A 22,082-nucleotide genomic window follows, 5' to 3' on the forward strand; every position below is an offset into this window, starting at 1 on the left:
AAAATTTTGAAGAGTTGGCTGTGGCTTTTAGAACCGGCTGCCTCTTTGGGATCCCCAAAGAGAGTTAACGTCATCAGCTGCTCAGCTGTCGTTGTCTAGCAGCTGTTAAGGCGCGTGTGTCCCTTAGTCGCCTCGTACGATATCCATAGATTTGGGGTAGTCCTAGGACCCACACGCCACTTTAATAAATATTTAATAATTATTTGTCATAATATTATTTGTATTTAGTTATAATCTTTTTTTAATAAAATATTATCTATACACGAAACAATTCGTCCGGATTTAAACTGATTAAACAACCAAATTGAGTGAGCCATTAATTTACAAGGCTTAATTGGGACATCTTTTTGATCTCGACGTAAACAAACAAAAGTCTTTGATCCTACTTATTGATGTGGCTCATCGAAACCATTTTTTGTTGAATTTATAGATAATCGATGTGAAAAATGATACATTTCATTCGATAATCGATGTGAAAAAGGATACATTTCATTAGATAATCGATGTGAAAAAGGATACATTTCATTCGATAATCGATGTGAAAAAGGATACATTTCATTCGATAATCGATGTGAAAAAGGATACATTTCATTCGATAATCGATGTGAAAAAGGATACATTTCATTCGATAATCGATGTGAAAAAGGATACATTTCATTCGATAATCGATGTGAAAAAGGATAGATACATTTCATTCGATAATCGATGTGAAATAAGATATTCCGTAATTTATTGTAATAGATTTTGTAATTAAAATATCACGATTAATAAATATAACTAAAAAATAAAACTATTTTAGTAGATTTGATGTGATTGAAAAACTAACATCCATATACAATCACAGTTATAACATAACATATAAAATTGGTATATTTACTCGTGCCACAAATGTACATTTGTATACCAATTCAGTATATAAACATGGCAAAGCACGTCATTAATATTACCTAGGAGGTCGTTGTGTGAATGGCAATGATGAATTAGATCCATATAAAGCTAACAGAGAGCAATTGGTAGGAAAGACGACCCTGGGCTCCTAACGCTCAACAGCTAAGGAAGCAACCAGGTCAGATAAGAGAGAAGGAGAGATGTAGAACTAAAAGTTTCAAGTTACATGCACCTCCGTGATTGCACGAGGCCAGAGATTGCGACTTGCCATCGTGTGCACAGTGGTTATTTGTAGCCCGTTGCAAAGTGAAAACAGTTTTTTATTCTATTTTCATATTTCCAAGTAGATACACACCTACTAACTTCTTGTAGAGATTTTATCAACATACTTGTAAAATTTCACTTGTTTTATTCCACTACGAGTAGAACTAGCTCTTAAATAGTATTAAAACGTTTATCTAAAACTGTAAAGAATATATTCAACTTATTAAGATAGATAACAATTTTTATTTTGATGACTATTCGAAGGCAGTTCGAAGGAATATTAATAGAAAAAATGGTTGCCTGTAAAGTCGGTTTTACGGGCGAAGATTTTACGTGACAACGTCTTTTTACGCGCGCGGCAGACCGATCATAGTTGAGTGGGAGAGAGACGCAAGGCATTCGGCGGGCCTCTCTCTCGTTCGGTGACTCATCGTAACGTTACCGGGCGTTACACTTTTTCATAAGTGACTCCCAGCCGCAACCTAATTTAAGACGTTGTCACGTCAAAACCCAGTGAAAAAATTACTGTGATAATATCAATGCTTTCAAAGATATGCAAATATAAAATCCATAGACCATCAATGTTCTATGGCCTCAGAGGCTGGGCAAAGCATTATACCTTTTAACAGTCTGCATTCCTATTTTTTCTCCTCTACTTTGCACAGTCTTTAGCATCCTTAATATCAGACTATCGGCAAGCATATCATTCTTGATGACATCAAGTCAGACTCTTCTTGAGGACTCCTGCCAGGACCAGTGGAAGCGGCATAGCCAGACATTTATTCGCTACGTAATTTACCAGTTTACATAAGACGTGGCCGTACGAGTAAACACATCATCGACATGACATGCACAATGCAACAGTGGGCGAAGTGCAGGTTTGCATTTCACTTCTCGCCGTCGAATCGATTCGAAGTGAGACGCAGCGAACCAATCACATTGCAGTGTGGTTGACGTTGAGTCACAATGGCGCAATGCAAACCCGCACTAACCCCTCAGTAAAACAAGATGCATAATAATTTTCGATTCCGTGAAATGTTAACGTGTAACATTTTGAAGTGGCGCTTCAATGATTCTCGTGTTTGGTTCTGTATTTCAATGATCTACGATATTTTTGCTAGATGAGGCATTCGTTAGTAAAGATATTTGAGTTATAGATTACATTACACAAAAGAAAATAAAAACCTATGCAGGCAAACTTCTGTCAATTTTTCCGAAAATCTTTATCGAAATTAATTAAACACGATTTTGGTTTCTCCGATTAAATTTCTATCTTTTAGAGTGTGTGTCAGTTATGGGTAAAATACGAAAGAATATTTATTCCCGAATTTTAAAAAGGTTTATTTTTTAATCGGATTCCGGTTTTAGACAGCACAGCTGAGAATGGAACCGAGAACATGCGAGGATGAGAGAGGGAATCAAATAGTATAGAGGGAATCAATCTATCTTTTGAAGGTCTTGAAAACTAGTGTACCTTTTTACATACCTACTTATATTGAAGTCTACTTGCAGTTTGTCACTATGGCGACCTTTACTGCAGGTAGTGCATCTAGTAAGACATAAGACAATGTGATGTGACGGGTCAAGCATCCTTACTGACATACGGATAAACCCTCGACGTGCTATGCGATGATTTTATTTAAATTTATATGTTCGGTTACATTGAATAGAATCAAACATTGGCAAAATTTCAGTTAGACGGATTATCATGCGAGGATGAATCACATATCTATTGGTGAAAACCCCATGAAAATCCATTTAGTGGTTTTCGAGTTTATCACAAACTGAAAGACAGACGCGGCACAGAACTTTGTTTTATGTTAAGTAAGGATAATATTTCACAGCAGCATAAAACAAACAAAATTATTTAATTAGTAAATTTTCATAAACTCTCTCATGAATATTTTAGTTTTATTTTAATTAGTTGTAGTTTAATATATAAATATTATAAATGTGGACTTCATATTAAAATAGAATTTTATGTGACGATATTAAGCTATGGACATCAAGAATCGAGAATGGAACACACTGCGTGCGATAGAATAACAATAGAAATATTTATTTAGCACGACGAAGGAAATATGAAGCTATGATCTAATAAAACCTTATATATTTACTGGAATTTTATTGGCATTCAGGGTCTCGGCGCTCTTGTACCTGCTCCATAACAGTTTTACGATTCCCAGAGTCTAGCAGGAGGTGGCAGAAGCTGCAGTTCCATAGCAAGCTATACTATGCTTCTTCATAGTCGTATAGCTCATGGCTGAGGATCGTAGTTATTACGTAGAATGAAACACACATAACGACTTTCTCAGCACTTAAAGTAGTGGCGGTAGTCAACCAGTGTGCAGGATTCCTCGCGATGTTTTTTGTGAAAGCATAATATATTAATAAATAAATATATTAAGACAAATCACACAGATTGAGCTAGCTAAAGTAAGTTCGAGACTTGTGTTATGGGATGCTAGCTCAACGATACTATATTTTATAACAAATACATATATAGATAAACATCCAAGACCCGAGCCAATCAGAAAAAGAAAAAGATCATTTTCCATCATGACCCGACCGGGGATCGAACCCGGGACCTCCCGGTTCAAAGGCAAGCACTTTACCACTGCGCCATCGATGTCGTCAAATGGAATGTTATATACTAATAGTGAGATAAAGCATGACCTGAAAATGACATGAGATGGTTGCAATACACATAATTTGCAATATAGCAGACAATAAAATAATCTCATTTCATCTCAGCGTGTCCCGTTTACATTAAAGACTATGACACCCGGTCTAAGTAAGTTCCGATATGTAAGACTCGTGGTCCGCTTAAAAACTAAACCTTTTAAACTTTCGACAGTGGTTTTAAAATCCTTCTGAGAAAATAAAAAGCCAGTATGCGTAGCTGTATTTCTATGCATAGCATAGCTTAGCCAACCACAAAAGTGGATGAGGGCTTTACGAGGGTCGATACCAGAAACTCAGAAGGAATAGGGTATCACTTTATGTCGTTTCTTTTGTATATTTAACGCCCTTATTCTGAGAATAGGCAGGTTTTATAGGAATACGGGATACGGGACGTGAACTCTGCTACACTTTATTCGATTCCAGAGGCGAATATTACGTTTTATGTTATTTAAATAAAACTTTTATACGAAGACGATATTTTTATGACGTATATCATTCAGCCGCCATTTTATTATATTAGGTACTTACATAGTGTCATCCATTTTAACTTGTATATGTATGTTAGATATAAAAATAAGTAGATACAAAAAGTTAAGTCGACAACAACAATACCTGACACAATATTTAAAATTGCTTGTGCGATGTTTGGTTCCCGACCTCGTAGATGTCGACTTAGGGATATATTGATTGCCTTGATAGCTTATAGGTAACAACAGCATTCTCAAAATACCATTGACGTCAGACATGAAATCATAGCTAGATCTTCGGTTTATTTTTTATACGAACCCAAGGCACCAAAGCCTGGAAAGCCAGCGGGAACACGCAAGGATGGAAGGATGGATGAAGGAAGGTTTTGCGTCGTCGCAACGAACCACGACTGAACAATGAGGCATAAAATGGTGCAAAAAGTGTCATTTATTCCGAAATTAGCACTTTTCAAATTTTCTTTCTGTTTCATAAGTTATTTAAAAAAACATTAGCAAATGATGTTTTTCCTAAAGAGTTATCCTTTATCTAAACAAATATGTATAAGCAAGCACCCATCATACTAACATTACGAGTTATTTTAACGAATTGTGCTATCTTGGAAGCAAAAAAACATTGCCACAAATTATATACTCACAGATAGGTAATTAGATGTATAATAACAAAACGACAAACAGCTGTTTTTTCATAATATAACATTTTTATGGAAATATTTTTTGCGTTGAACGAGTTTCAAATAACATTTTTAACCCCCGACGCAAAAAGAGGGGTATTATAAGTTTAACCGCTAAGTGTGTCTCTGTATGTCTGTGTACGTGGGGCACCGTAGCTCATCAACGGGTAAACCGATTTGGATGTGGTTGTTTTTATTTGATAGCTAATTTTTTGCGATGGTTATTCGATAATAGCGGATAAACCGATTTTGATCAAACATAGATATGTTTGTAACCCCCGACTTTCAATATTCATTTCTCTACAACTTTTGAACGAACAAACCGATTTTACAATACATAGATATGTTTTTTACCGATTTTGATCAAAAATAGATATTGAATATCTATTTTCGGGGTTTTTTAATTTGTCTAACAAATAAAATGTACTTCACCAATATTTAGATCATTATAAAATGATCAAATCAAATCAAATCATTTATTCAGAAATTAGGCCTTCACAGGCACTTTTTCACGTCATATTCTAAATTAAATGATGTTTACCAAAGCTACAAACTACTAGCATTTCGAAACGACCACTGCTGAGAAGAAATGCTGAAAGAAACTCATTCAAACAGTGTTGGTCCCTATTATGCCAGAAGGGCTTACCATTTTTTAATATACATTTATGTATATTTTTTTATCAGCAATATAACAATGTAAGTACACAATAAAGTACATGGTCAAAAGTTTTTTCTGTTCTATGTTTATTTTTAACCAATTCCTCGACTTTTAAGAAGGTGCTTGTGTATAACGGGCCATTCAGCTATATCGGCTATAGGACCCGCCGTTTCATATTCACCGCCTGTATGTACTTTACCATTGCTATTTTGTATAAAAGTTAATCTTTAAGGTATTTACTATAACGATCATTGTATCTAGTATAATATTTCAGTTCGTTGTTTTCTTAATTTAATCTTTCCAACCAGTTTTATCTATTATTAATTTTAAATTAAGAATTGGGTTTTATTTTCATTGTGAATTCGTTCTAAATCAAATAAATCATTTTTGAATTCTAAATTAGAACGTGTTGGGTTGCAAGTATATTTGGTAGAATTTATATGTATGTATTTATACATACAAATTCTATGCGACTGCGTATCAACCTCATTCATCCAAATCCTATATTGATTTATACCTGCACTACATACTCATAACAGGTACTTAGGTACGTATCTATATCACGGTTGTTTTAGTACTTAAAAAGGTGAATCTTGATTATTGAATTATCATATTCCATATAATCATAATCTTGGCATATTAATGATTTTATAAATCAGGAAATTCACGCGAAGTCGAGCGCAAACTAGTGTGCTAATACTGATATTCATTAAAAATGTAGTTTTCAATAAAAATGCGTGTAAAGATCGAGTGGCAACTTTTAAGTACCTAAACGAAAACATTATAGATCTGAAACTATTAGGTCGGGGTCTGTCATTTCCTTGTCCTAGACCCTACGGAAGGATAAAGGCCGGCAAGGGCCCAAAGATCCACGAAGCGGAATCTTCGCATAAAAGAAAACGATGCGGAGCGGCATCGACGTGCGATACACATCATTACTAATACGGATTACGGTGATTTTGGATGTGGCTTTTTTACCCCCTGACGGCGAGAAAGGCTGTTATTAGTTCTGTGGCATTCTCTACTATTAACAACATACCTTTTCATTTCTCTTTATTAATATTACTATAACATGAGTTTGATTATAAATGACTAGATATTGCCCGGGGCTTCGCTCGCGTGGAAATTTGGAGATAAAATATAGCCTATATAGCAATCTTGGATAATGTACCTTTCGAATGGTGAAAGAATTTTTGAAATCCGTTCAGTAGTTTCGGAGATTATCCCCTTAAACAAACTCACAAAGTCACAAACTCTTACCTCTTTTTAATAATAGTATAGATATTCTAACGTGACGTCACGACTGTGTAATATCTTAGCGAAAAAGCTATGTTTGTTCGACTGCCACCGTAAATATTGACTCTTTAATAAAAGTTGTTTCAAAATTTTAGTTTTTACTATGGTTAAGTTTATTTTTATAATTTTTTTTAGATTGAATTAATAACCAACTTTCAATCTTCGATATAATGATCCAGCTGTACTGTTACAGTTTTTGACTTGTCACAATGATCTTAAATTTATTTATTCTATATATTTAAATAGCTACTAATTCTTTCAATAAATGTATAGCTTATTAGTTGTCATTTTTATACTTATATATCCCACTGATCCATTAAATAGTTCCCGGAATGTTACATTATTATTTCTACTAAATATACATATATTAGAAACAATATACTAAAATAATAAAAGTATTTATACCGTAAACTACAATAAGTTAAAAATTAAAATTAAAACTAAATTATTCTATCTAGGTTATATATGTATTGTACAATTTTCTGACCTTGTCATCTACCCTATTATAGAGGCAATGAATAATACAAAAAAAAATATCTAAATATTTTCATATTGTAAAATATGTGCAGTCTTTACACATAAGAGATCACTTCACATAATAAATTAAAACCACTGTCATAAGTTTTTGTTCTTCGTTTAAATTCGTAAAGTATGTTCAATAATAACACATCCATTATAGTGAGCAGAATTTGTTTATAGCTCTCTGTGCTTCTTTAAGCCTACCGAGCCAATCAGGCCGAATGTTTTCTGTGGCCGTATCGGGCCCCGAGCGGGCCTTTATTTCCTGTATGACTAGAGAGGGCCCCTACTATTGTAACTCGACAATAGTATTACAAATTCAAATAACAGTATTATTGTTCGAATAATAATGCAAACAACAATACATTTTTTTTAAAATTAAAAACGTCACATTTCAAAATTATCTTGTTCTATTTTCTTAAAGCTATCAATTAGCGCGTTTTGTCTCATAGCAAGAATTCTCAAAAATAATTTAAAACATGTTAAAATCGTAGACCAATAGTAATGAACCGTAGTCACACAACGTCTTCCTTTCAGTAACCCACGTCATTCCGGGAACGGCGCCCTTAACAACGAGTCGCCTCATTTTTGGTTCGAATAAAACGTTTTGTATTGAGAATTGAATCGTTTTACTCGGATCACTCGGACCGCCGGACATGGTTCACTTGGGAATCACCCGACTTCGGCTGTTATTGCCCTTTGTGTTTCTCTGGTATACAAATGTTAGTCTTTGTCTTCGTATACCTCTGGTGTTATTCTTGGATGTTATATTTGTCGTGCGATTTTTAGGCGCCTGAGGTGACACATGGTGACTTCATGTCCTCCCATGAATTTTAATGAAAGACACATAGGCTTATTAGCTGATAGGGCAACATTTGCATTCGAAATTTAATGCGAAATATTTTCTACGACGATCTAATTCATTAGAATTAGATCGTCGTAGAAAATATTTCGAGATTAATTCGAAGTCAGAGAATTATCTCTGACTTCGAATTCATCTCGAAATGGACACGCGGGCCAAGCAGAAGCCGCGGGAAAAGGTTAGCATACATAATAATGTACCCAATAAAGACTGTAAAAGAAAGACAATACGCAACTACTTCCTAGTGAATTAAATTACATTGATAAGAGCCTGCGAAACATTTTAAAGCGAGATTTACAAGATACTTTGCGAAGTTTCCTACTTAGTCTTAACTCCGGAGTAGCGACATCTTTTTTTAGAATTACCTCTCCCTTCAATTTGAAAAGTTTTGCCCGCCTCATTTTAGGTACTTTTGTTTAATTCAGGTTTTGATGTTACGATGATAAAACAATTGAAATATCAATAAGTAATAAGCTTGCTAATGTAACAGATATGTGGAATATATATTTTAATTTTGAAACTAAAATAGCTTTCCTTAGAAATTTGCAAATTGCAAAGGCAAGTCCAAACAATGTTTTGATCTTTATTAAAACAGAAATAGATCCAGGACACAACATTTGCGTAATAGAAAATATTACTTATGTTAAACCGCACGCAAACGAAGTTTCGGGCACAGCTAGTCAGTAATATAAAGAATAAATTATCTACTGCATCGAATGGCCGTCACGCATTCCCTTTAAATGGAAGAGAAATCACGCTGTACCTTGTCTTGGTAAATCCGAGATCAGGGGCTGGAGATCGCTCCTACACCTGTCCATCGAATACTTTGGATCTGACAGGCTTTTTATTGGATCCCTACTTTCCTATTCAATAAGTTTCGCGTTTGTATTACGCAGTTAACTGGGCCGTGAAATGCTGTGCCCGAGGATAATGCCGTATGAGACTTGTTTATTACAACCAGTGAAGGTTGACGCCCGGTTATTTTCAATCGGGAAAATTCAATCTTTCCGATTACTTACCAGTTTTTTTCGCGATTCTTCCCAAAATCCTTGGAAAATTTCTAAATTGGGAAAAATTAGGTCCTAAATTTGGATTTGATACAATGAAAATCTGTATTTTTATAGTATCTGATATGTATCAAATGTTTCTTACAATCGTGATTAATTAAATAAAAGGACGTCATAGGTAATCAATCTTAACTCAGTACATAGCATTAAACCACCATCATACGACATAGTTATTAATTATTCGTATTTATTAGAATAACTAAGTAGAAAGGGCTGTGGTAAAGTTTGTTACGTCGCTTCTTCATCTGAAATAATTAGATGACATGGGAATTTACCCGGGTCAAAACCCAAAGGTAAAATTGGAAAATTTCCTACCGCCCGTCTCTGAATAACACGTTGTTGACGCGTCGTAAACGAGTGTTTGGAATATTTTTTTGACAGGTGAATAATCCTATCTAAAGTTAGATATAGCAGGAATAGGAAGGTTAGTTATTATACATTTATTTATTTAAACTTTATTTCACCAAGTACAATGTAAAAAATTCAAGAGGTGAATTAATTTAAAAACAGACAATAATTGAAAAGATAGTTATTTCTTATTCAAATCTTCTTCTTGCAGTTGTTTAAAATGAAATCTGAACAAAATAATAAAAGTTGTCCTTCGCATAAAATTTCATTTCTGAAAGACTTTTTGAAATGCAGAGTTACCGGAAGTAAAATAAACACATTGTTATAAAGAAAAAAACTGACTTCCGCCTGGCAGAATTAAATAAAATAAGTGTTTTTAGACAAGTACACGAGAATTGTTATACTTCTTTGATTGAATGTTTAACAATCTCATAAATCTTTACAAAAATGCAATTTTCGACACATCCATTTTTATTGTCGTCAAAGAGATGATACTGCATTCGACAAGAAAAAAGTTAGAGACATGTGTCGCAAGATTTCATCCGAACAGACAATCAATTTTGCAAGTTAAATAAAATCTAGTATAATCATATAAATTTCTCATCTGCACATCTCAGTACAACCATTCAGCTAATTCAATTTGAACATATAACACGAACTTCCGAAAACGGCTTACCAACACCGAAGTCCACCGATCAGACACAAGGTAAGCTTAGCTTAGAGCGCGTAATTGGATCTAGCTCAAGATTCAAATCAGATGTGTCTCCGGGTGTAATCTGTTGCATCACATTTCCGATACGACACCCCTGAACGGAATATCTGGGAATGGATTATCTGTGTTACCTAGACATGGCATGAATAGTTCCTGTAGATCTACACAATGTTCTATATATCAGAAGGATATGCTACGTAGAACATAAAATAACATGGTTTAGATACAAACTTAATGAAATTGAATATATTCTATGTAGTTTTAAATATATTTATAAGACCTACATTTGTTAATTATTATTGACGTCTTGGGAGTAAAAGCTGCGGTGAAGTTTGTTGCGTCGCTTCTTCTTCACCCACGCTTTGGAAGACTTAGAAGACTTAGACGTCAATAAGTAATGTACATCATCGCAAATTGAATAAATATATTTTTTATTCCATATTATTAAACAGAGACGTGATATAAGCCACTTAGCCTGATATCGATCCTCCTTGCGAATTGAATGCTATTATTGTCAATCAACTATCAAGGCCATTTTTGTCGCTTAGTCGCCTCGTACGATATCCACGGCAGGATATGAAGTTAGAACATCACTAAACAGAAAAAATATAAACAGATAGAATGTAAAAAGGCAAACTGCAGTATTTTAAAAAAGTCTTCAAACAAACGCACTATAATTACTTAAAACCTCGAATTTAGGCTCAAAAAAATATATAAAAGAATATACTCACCCAGGTTTTACGGCCAAGCCACATTCCGCTAGTAAACTGCATATAAAGGCAAGCACTATATTGCTGTATTAATACGAGAGGCATACTCGTGTTGACCCATTCGGTCGAACATCACTCTGAGATAATTTTTTACACATAATATTCTTAATAGGAGACTGAAAATGAGGACAACTATTTCCATTTGATTATTTTACAAAATAATCGTGTTAATAAATATTAAATCATAATATCGCTTCAATATAAATGACATAACGAACTTCAATATAAATATAAATGAAATATCGACCTTAAATCCTAAACCTTTTGTACCTATATCTTGCAAATAAATAAATTGATTGATTGGGATCTTCTATACACTGAGTAGTGTTAGACTAAGATTGTGGTCAAAAGTTTTAAATCACAATCAGTTAATGATAAAATAGGTAAACTATGGTCAAAAATATTTATAGAATTCTTGTCCCAATATTCACGCGTCAGCAAAGACTTCTATTATAAATAATATAGCCGAGACTAATGTTGGATCGAATAGATACACCCTTCCTTCCATCCCGGACTATATTTTTAATTTACAACTCAGCTCAGGTGCACGGGAAAAAGCTTACGTTTAATTATAGAGAGTACATGGCCCATGAATTTAAATAAGACGCTCTGTAGTACGTTATTAGAGCTCAGCTTTACTAATTATTTACTAGCACCGAGCTAAGTTAATTTAAACGTTGGAAAGACATTCAAGGTGCTAAGCAGTCTTCTTCCTAACTGAGCACCGTTTTATACGAGAAGTCAGCGCAAATTGTATTTTTTTTTAAATTACCAGATTACAATTTTAGGTCATTTAATGAATCCAGAAATATTAGGGTCGTTTTTATCACATGAATTGTGTAAAAACACAAATAAATGTTTTATTATTATTATTATACTTTTATAAATGTTTTCTCCATTTTTTTAAATAAAAATAAAAAATAAAAAAAAGGGTATACACCTCATACGCGGGCCGAAGCCATGCGTAAGAGGGAAAAGTTTTATATGCTGAAGGTAGACGTGAGGGTAGACGAAGTTAGGAATTTACGTGTGATTCGGCATGTATTTAGTATTACCGCCTTCTGGATCAAGGAGAGTGTATTATTATTACAATTCCTGCAGAATAAAGAATACAGCCAGTTAGATGTAGATAACACATGTAACTTTTAAAATTTATCTTTTAGTTCATAATAAAAAGTGTTATTTATGGTTATGCTCAGCATGTCGATTCGCCAATTCAATTCCTCCAGCACAAATACCGTGCAATTTTGATGTAAATGGCGCGCAGTTCCGACGGATTCAATTTTTGGCGGCAATCGCGGTGCATCTCCTATCATTGCGGAATTTGCATGAGTAATTTGAGGCGCCGGACCCACTGTTTTACGGCGCGATTTCATTTTGCGATTCCACAAATTGTCCTCAAAATGGACTGGGTCGGTTCTGTTGGCATTGAGGTGATTTTAATTTGGAACGCAACCGACCGAAATATTGTACTAAGTATTTTTAATTGTTTTCATTCCTCAAACGTTTTTCTGGCGAATCATCTAATTACTATTTTTAAGAACACCAGTTCACTGGACAGCACTTCAACCTACCCATTGCAAATACCTTTTTCCGCATTATACAGATCTATACGTAGTTTGGCATGAAGTCAACTATACCTACGTCTGTCTACACATGATTAGTTAGTCGGACGATTGTAAAAGTTGGGACAATATTCAAGAACCACACAATTCAACATCAACATTGGACAATTCCCAATCCACACAGATCAGCCTACATAGTATCGTTGAAAAATATTTCAGCACCTGGAATCAATCTGAGATCTACAAGCGGTGGCAAGCATTACCCTCATGACTATACACAGTGAATGAAACAAAATATCTACTCTTGCAATCAAACTCAATGGCGAAAAAGGGGGATTTTTTCTACCAGCACGTTACTTTCGGCCGTTTAGCTAATTGCGCGACCACTTCATTCTCACTTCACTTTATTCGTATAAAGATTTAAGGATTCCATTTGGGTTTTATCGGGTTTAACGTTATTTATTCGTCTTTAATGGCCGATCGTCGATTGCCAATAATTCTCTGTTTGAACATTTTTTCCATTTGCATATTAAATTAGATTCAGTTATGTCTGTTTTATTATTTAAAACTATCTGTTGCCAGCGAATTTTAGGCTGCATATTACATCATATAGTATATTATATAATTTTTTGGGTGCACTTTATGGGACCTGTCATATGAGGTTGTGTCAACCATATGTACACATTTTAGATTTTTGTGTTTATAAATTAAATAAATAAATTATAAAGCTTTACATATATTGTAGTTAGCCATTTTAACAAACCAGATTAAATCGATCGATCTCAAAGGATTGGGATTAGGAAAACATATTCGAATGTTGGAATGGAAGTTGCTGTATAATTACTGTCACTTGTTTCATTTCCAATGTGTGGCACAAATGGCCTCTTCATGAGTCGTGTCCGCAATAAAAGGGATCCAACCGAACGGATACTGCACATTATGGGTGAACAGATATGTCGCCATATGCATAAAGACAAAGACAGAGATTATTCATTTGCAAAAACATGTGTTTAATTTTTTTTACAATGTGGTGTTAAAAGAAAAACTTAATCCTACATGTTTCACCGTCCACGGGTATGCAGATTTAAATGCGAGAGCATACATCATCTCACAAAACAAAATCGAATACCTAAATAAATGTAACTAAACTAGAGAGATGTTTCAGATTCTATTCTATCGATATAGTCTCCACTCCATATCCACCACCACCAATGGACTATCTCAGTTTATAATAAAGTGACATAAACAGAACGAAACAAAACACAACCTAAAAAAACTTGAATAAAATATAACACGTATTGGGCTAATACATGTTATATTTTATTCAAGTTAACAGACCATAGGTTATTTATGGTCTGTGCACTAAATAAGTACACAAGAAAAATGAGAACCAAAAATATTATTACAACTTAATGTGAGTGGAATGATAAAATCTCTCTGTAATATAAATATTTTGATCGCCGAGTGTAGAGACACAATGAACACACGGTCGAAGGAGCCATTGTGGCGGACGGTAATTAATAAAAATTAATTAATTTAATTAATAAGGAACGCGCCCCATTAGCTCACGTTTTCCACCAAACGGTATAGAAAGGGATCAGTAATTAACTGTCTTGTGGAACACTGATTTTGTGCCAGCTTTTCAATTTTTCTTTTTAAGTTTAGTTGTGAAATGATTGGATAACAGTATGAACCTTAGTGACTAAGTTCAAATACAATGAACAGAAAAATTAATAGGGTTAAAAATAGGGTCATTTGTATAGCTGAATTATTTTCATTGCGAATGTGAAATAGATATACTATTTCACATTCGCAATGAGAAACGCACCACTATTAGCCACATCCATGCCACAACGTACTAAATAAACAATGGTGCGATGAATTTTTAAATTAAAAAAACAACATTTTGACAATCACCTCTATAGTAAATTAGAATCATAGATTAGAGTCTAGATTGAGACCATATTTAAGTTGCATTTGAAATCAGTTATATTACATATAATATGTTAGTTACATCTATAATATTATTATAAAAAGGTAAGCGTTTGTGAGTTTGTATGTTTGAGACAAGTAATCGCCGAAACTACCGAACCGATTTCAAAAATTATTTCACCATTAGAAAGGTTCATTACCCTAAAGGCTATATTTTATCTCAAAATGCCCACGGAAGTGAAGCCCCGGGCAACATCTAGTTAAACGAGCGAGGTCTTAACTACTAGGGGCAAAAATACATTTTTGTATGTATGTTTGTAACGCAATAACTTTCGAACCGTTGGTCCGATTTTGATGAAAATTAAAAGGTATGTAGGATATGCCAATAGAATTTTTAAGTTCGTAAGACGTTAAAATCGGTTAAGTCGTTTTTGAAATATTCACAATTTTGTAGAAATTGACGAGATATAAGTTCGCGCCGAACGATTAGTGTATATAGTACGAGTACTTGTTATAAATATATTCAACAAGCTTTTGCCCGCGGCTTCGCTTTTTTTATTGGCATGGCCTATGTGGTGGTTGAAATGTAAACCTTTGCAAAACGACATTCAATTAAACAACGTGTGAAGAACTGAATTGATCTGTCAGTGAATCAGATTGGAAACTTTACATCTGCCACAAAAATATAGGTAAAACAGTAACTTTTTCGTGTATTTCTGTTTCAAAAATATTCCAAGAGAGTTTTTTTGCTGGATCTATAAAAAGTAATAGCATAACATTATGACAAACAGTATTTTTTTAATAGTTATAATAAATAGTCGACGTCGAATATTTATTATCGATTAGACTAGCTATGTTGATAATTTTATGTTGTATTGATTATAAAATTATACAAACACACATTAAGATAATATTCTCTTTGTCCCAATGTACCAACAATTATACAGGGTGTTACAAAAATACATATGAAGTGGTTCAAGTTAATATTAATAAGTGCTTCTAAAATGGGTGCTTGTAAAGAGGTTTTTGTGCTCGTTACAGTGAAGTTACTTTTAAGAAGTGATCAATTAACTGGAAACTTCGCATAAAGGGGATTGTAACACAACAGCCGGTATACCTTACACTTTTTAGGCAAAGGATATAAAGTGTAGCTCACAACAAACCCGATTGAAAATCTAATTGGTTTTCGATGATGAGCGGGTGGTTAGCAGAGTGTTTCGACCGTTGCGGCTGCGCGGTCATTGCAACCCGTCAATTTTCTTGAGATCCTTCCTCATCCATTTCCAAAATCAATCATTCATTAAATTGACATTACTACAGAACAGAGTAATTAATGTACAGCCATATAGTAAAACTCATTCTTGTCTTTGTTAAAATTTGAAAAATTGTATAGGCGGTCGAAACGCTCTGCGAACCACCCGAGAACGCTTGGACATTATCGTATGGGGGTGAATTTCACGAGCGTTTTGAACGCCGCCGTGGGCTATCTTTAGTGTTTATTAAATTGTACCATACACAGTAATCAATTTAATTATCATATTGTATAAATAAGTAAAGTACCTATACAATGTTGATGTTATAAATGTTGAATTTAAAAAAAATTCTTTATTCAAAAACAATGTGCGACGCTAATGACGCCGCGTTCAAACACTCGTGAAATTCACCCATGGACAGACAATTTCCCTGCGGCCCAGTTTCTTCGTTTCATTCGCACACAAAGCACTATACTGAAACAGCTAAAACCTAATCAGGATCTGTCCAAATGTCCAGCGAACGGACGCATGCTAAGAGATAGTGTACACGGGCGTGGAAAAAAATAAAAAAATTAATAATAACAACCAGGGAGCTCAATGTCGCAGTGGTTAGCGCACTCGGCTTTGGATTTCGGAAGCCGTTTATTCCGGTTATTTATATAGGTATTTGCTTTGCGGTCGCCAATCCGCAATGGACCCGCGCAGAAAAAGTAGGTAGGTATACGATTTGACTTGTTTCATAATAGCCAAATATAAGCTAATAATAGGTATTATTTCTTTTTAATATATGCATAATATATATTTGTTAATTGACGTCCTTGGAGAAAAAGAGGCTGCGGTGAAGTTTGTTGCGCCGCTTCTTCTTCACCTGCGCTTTGGAAGCCGGCAGTAGACTTAGTTCAAGTAATTTTTTGACGTCAATAAGTGATGTATATCATCTTAAATTGAACGAAGAGTTTTGAATTTGAATCCCCCATCATATGTATCATTTATTTAGTGCAAAACAAATGTTCACGGCTGGTGATTCGATTTCTTTTAATATCTTCCTTTGTTTTCAGCTACGTATGTTCAGGCATTTTCCAAGTCTTTCTTTACTTGCATCATTTAGTTAACTTGTCTGCGAGGCCCGAGAGGCATGCAAATTAGAGGAATTGATTGCTCCGCCTTATTGAGATAGACTGTCGGTTAGCGGAGAGGATTCTGTTATTAAGCTGTTATAGTTTCAAGAATTTCGTTTCCGAAATCGGACACTGTCTGATCGGTTTCTATTATGAATCAATTACATACAGCTATATTTGTCGTTAGCTTTATAACAGGTGGATTAATATATATATATGAAAAATTTACAAACAGTATATAAGAAAACTGGCTGCCCCCCCGGAGCTTCGCTCACGTGGGAATTTCGAGATAAAAATCTCGAAATTCCCACGTGTATCGTTCCCACGGTATCCTATGTGTTATTCCAGGTTGTTTTCTACCCGTATACCAAATTTCATAACAATCGGTCCAGTAGATAATGCGTGAAGAGGTACACAAACAAACAAACTTACCGCTTCAAAATAGTAATTATAAAAATTCAACCAACACTTTCATCACGTCCATTCATATCTCAATCATCAGATCTTTTTGAAAACAGCATAGTAATTTAATTTTTTTCAAAATTTCTGTCCACTGCAAAGAATAAATGTATAGTTTAAAAAACACTAGAAAAACACGCTTTTATAAGTGCACGTAAAAGCCAAAAATAAAATATGTATCATTCCAAGTTGTCTTTATTTCTAAACTGACGTGTATGTGTTTTTAATTATAATATTTCATTGTAAAAGCATGGGACGCTTCTGGAACAGAAGTTATTATTTTAATGAAAGGATTATTTTTGTGTACATTTTTATATATCTTTAATTCTAAAACTGTCTCCCGCCTATCGGCGCATTTACGCGAACTTCAACGGCATTAACTTCCAAGTTTTCATGCCCCGCCACGCGTTATTTTCAATTTTAACTGCGCCAGATAAGGGTAGAACAATTTTATGGGCGCTCATATCCTGGGACGCGAGCTCGAGCTAGTCTCTATACTGTTTCTCATTTGGGACGATATTTTTCAATAATAATAACTGTTGCATGCGCCTCTTGGAGAAGTGAATTTTCAAGTTTAGAAAAATATGTTTTAATAAAAATATAATAACTTCAGAAAGACGTTCTTAAAATCTGATAAAAAACCAAGTTGATATACTTACACTATTATATATACATATTATTATGTATCATAATTTGTAATATAACTACTTACAAGACACCATTTGACGATCTCGGTGGGGAAGTGGTAAAGTGAGTGTCCCTGAAGCAAGAGGTCCCGGATTCGATCCGCGGTCTGGTCATGATGGAAAATGATCTTTTTCTGATTGACCCGGGTCTTGGATGTTTATCTATATATGTATATGTTATAAAATATAGTATCGTTGAGTTAGTATCCCATAACACAAGTCTAGAACTTACATTGGGGCTAGCTCAATCTGTGTGATTTGTCCTAATATATTTATTTTTATTATTATTTATTACTTAAACTAAATTAATTGTAGCAGGCGCGGTCACAAATTTTGTTTGTAATTTTTCTTTCTTTTTGAATTTTAATTTACTAACTGGTTTCAAATTTCATTCAAATCGCCTAAAGACATCTGACATGACTTTTTACGACATCTATTAGCAAGTAAACGCATACATACTAATGTACTAACCAGTGTGCAGGTTTTCTAACGATGTTTTCTTTTAAAGGAAGCAAGCTGTTTGTTTGTCATAAATTTATTGTACGAAAATCAGTACATAAAATAAAATTAATATAAAAGTAGTACATACGTGTACATCGATGGGCATGTCCTATAGTTATATAGGAGTATCTCTTACTGCTGTGTTATAGTCATTTTTTGTCAATCCGTACTAATATAATAAATGTGAAAATCTGTCTGTCTGTTCCGCTTTCACGGCTAAACCGCTGGGCCGATTTTGATGAAACTTGGTATGCATATAGTTAATGGCTCCCGTTCAAACATAGGGTAGTTTTTTTTTCAAAAATCAACCCCCCATTGACTACATAGGAGGGCGAAAAGCTGCTAAAATATAAAAATATGGTAAAATGCTTATATCTTACAAAGTTCCACTTAAATACTGAATTTTCTATCAGACTATTCAAGGACATATTTTAACAAGATAACTCAAAAGCAAAAGCTTGTAGGTAATACACAATTTCCCCGTTCCACCCAGCAGAAGCTCAGTTTGCAGGCAATCTTGCATATTCCAGTTTTCTATCTCCAGTTACTTGTTAGCATGCGACACTATCCTGAGGGACGCGTAAAAATGTCTGTCCCTAAGATGCAGTGCATCTGAAATGGGATACTTAGCACCGTGTTAGGCCGAAGATTATTTTTATTTATACAACCATAGAGTAGAATGTTTTTTTTTTCAAACAGGTACGCGGCTCACTTGATGGTCATCACAGCCTATCAAAGCCTATAATACCAGGAGTAGAATTGAAATAAATCATTTAACATAAAAGTTAACTGTAGAATCATTCAGTACTTTCTATAATACCTCCGTGGTGTAGTGGTCAGTGTGTGGTGCCAGTTTCTGTGTGTGTGTGTGTGTCTATCGAACCCTCGATACAAGCTCATTGTGTGGCACTTACATTGTCTATAGTTACAAGTTTAAAAACTAAATCATGGATAGGTAGGCGTAAAGACTTAAATCAGAAAACATCTCTCTCTCATATAAACGCTTTTCCGATTGCGTGCTCAGTCTAGATCCATCAAAGCCTGCTTTTCGACCGTTTCTTGTCGATTTCGCAAGGTCCTCCAACAATTATTATTAAGGTTGTTTCTTAATTTTTAGACCATTAGTATGTAGGCATGTAAATAAGAATTCTATATAAGTTTAGTCATGTAAAGTAAATTATCAAAAATGGTCAAACGTTTCACTTTAACATTGTGGCTGTAAAGTCATAAATTGAGCAGACTGGACAACGATTAGCCGATATCTCCGGAAGTGGCCCGGAGCTGGACTCCGGACGGTCCATTTCTGTCCGCGGTCCGAAGAGAAGGGATAAATTTCAGTTTTCTAGAACTTTCATCATAAACTATTGAGGTTAACAAACATCTACCCTCTTTTCCACAAAGATCCACGAAGCTGACACTGACGGGATAAAGTGATTTGAGTTTTTGCTGCGTAGAAAATGATTCGCAATTATAATAATATTAACATTATTTTCTTTATTTTCACTTTAAATTATTTGAGAAATAATGAATAGGCTTACAAAACCTAACAATTACATAATATAAGGCCGTACATTACTTAAACGCTTATCCAGCATATGTACAGCAAAATTCACTACTTTTAAACTTTCGTGTTGCATAATTATATATTAAACGACAGGTATTAAACGCGCACATACCTTTTTTATTTCCCAGATAGAGAAAAATGTTTTGGAGATTTATTTGACGTTCGTATACACGTGGTCTTTTCTCATCTGAGCGTTTTCTCAGCCGCTTCCTTTTAGCCATTGAGTGTCGGAGCCCAGGGCCGCTTAACGTATACATTTGGCCTTAACATGTACCAAAAGAATTTTCTCTCTTACCCGCATATTCTCGGTTAAATTAGGGGCTGTGACGACTAACGTTAATCATTACTTTCATTTTTATTTTCTTCGCATCAATCATTTTCCTTACATATAAAAATATTTAAAAAATGGTAAGCCCTTCTGGCATAATAGGGATCAACACTGTTTGAATGAGTTGAATGCATATCTTCTCAGCAGCAGTGGTCGTTCCGAAATGCTAGTAGTTTGTAGCTTTGGTAAACATCATTTAATTTAGAGTATAACTGTGAAGGCCTAATTTCTGAATAAATGATTTGATTTTGTATTTTTGATATTATAAAACAAAGTCCTTTGCCGTATCTTATCGCGATAAACTCAAAAACTACTGTACAGAGTTTCATTCAGTTTTTATCAATAGATAGTTTGATTCCCGAGGAAGATTTAGGTGTATAATTTATTATGTGTTTACCCGAGCGAGGCCGAAGTATATAACTTCTCTATATAAAGCTAATCGCTGTTAATTTTCCTAAAGATAAACTTTTTTGTACATTAAATATTTTGCAGCTGGTACCGCCCCGCTCCGCCCCGATAGTCGCGGTCCGGAAGGGATTGTCATCTACTCGTCAGAGGGTAGTTATTTGGATAATATCATCAGGGTTCTTGCTGTTCATGAAGACCGAACTTGATGAGAGGATTCTTTAATGTGCAGATTTGAAGAGTAAAACATAAGTTACTTATATAACTCGATGATTTATTACAAAAAAATATTTTTTTTGACACAAGCTTTAATTGTCGTCAGATAGTATATTTCGTAACAATAAAAAAACAAGCCCGTACTATGAACAGGAAGTATTACCTCGTTAGGTATTTATCCTAAATGCATCATCAACAGGTAAACATGACACAAATTATAGGAACTGAAATAATGACAAGAAAAATTTTAATTCTGTAAGACAACCGGGAGTAGGTTATACAACTCCACTGCTTCTATAGACAAAGCGGATAGCTGAAACTATTTAAATAAAATCACGTTAAATTTTTTTGGCTGGCTTTTAATCCCCTAATCACCTCGCACGACATCCGCGGGAGAATACACATTGGTTTTATTATCTGAACCTCACGCTGCATTTTTTTTTCAATATTATATAGATACCTTGATTTTGTTAGATACTATTAGTACAACTTAAAATAGCGGCCCAAAGCCGCGAGGGTTTCCGTATGCTGACCTCCAAAATTCAATTTGAAGATGGCACCCTGTGATGATGATGACTAGTAAATACTAAACAACCTCCGAGACCTTTAGATAACTGAAAATCATAAAATATGATGGAAACCTCAACCAGTTATCAACTGGGTTTATCTCCATAAAACCGGGTTTAAGTCGAGCACACTACCTCTTCCTGTGAACCGGAAATTACTGGTAGGGATTTCAACAGTTTGTATACAAATTGACTACCCATTTTACCACGCTCTATACTATAAAGGAGATAAGATAGTCATTTCAAATTGGTTACATTCGT

The sequence above is a fragment of the Plodia interpunctella genome, chromosome 4 (genome assembly GCF_027563975.2).
Source record: "Plodia interpunctella isolate USDA-ARS_2022_Savannah chromosome 4, ilPloInte3.2, whole genome shotgun sequence".
Taxonomy (NCBI): domain Eukaryota; kingdom Metazoa; phylum Arthropoda; class Insecta; order Lepidoptera; family Pyralidae; genus Plodia; species Plodia interpunctella.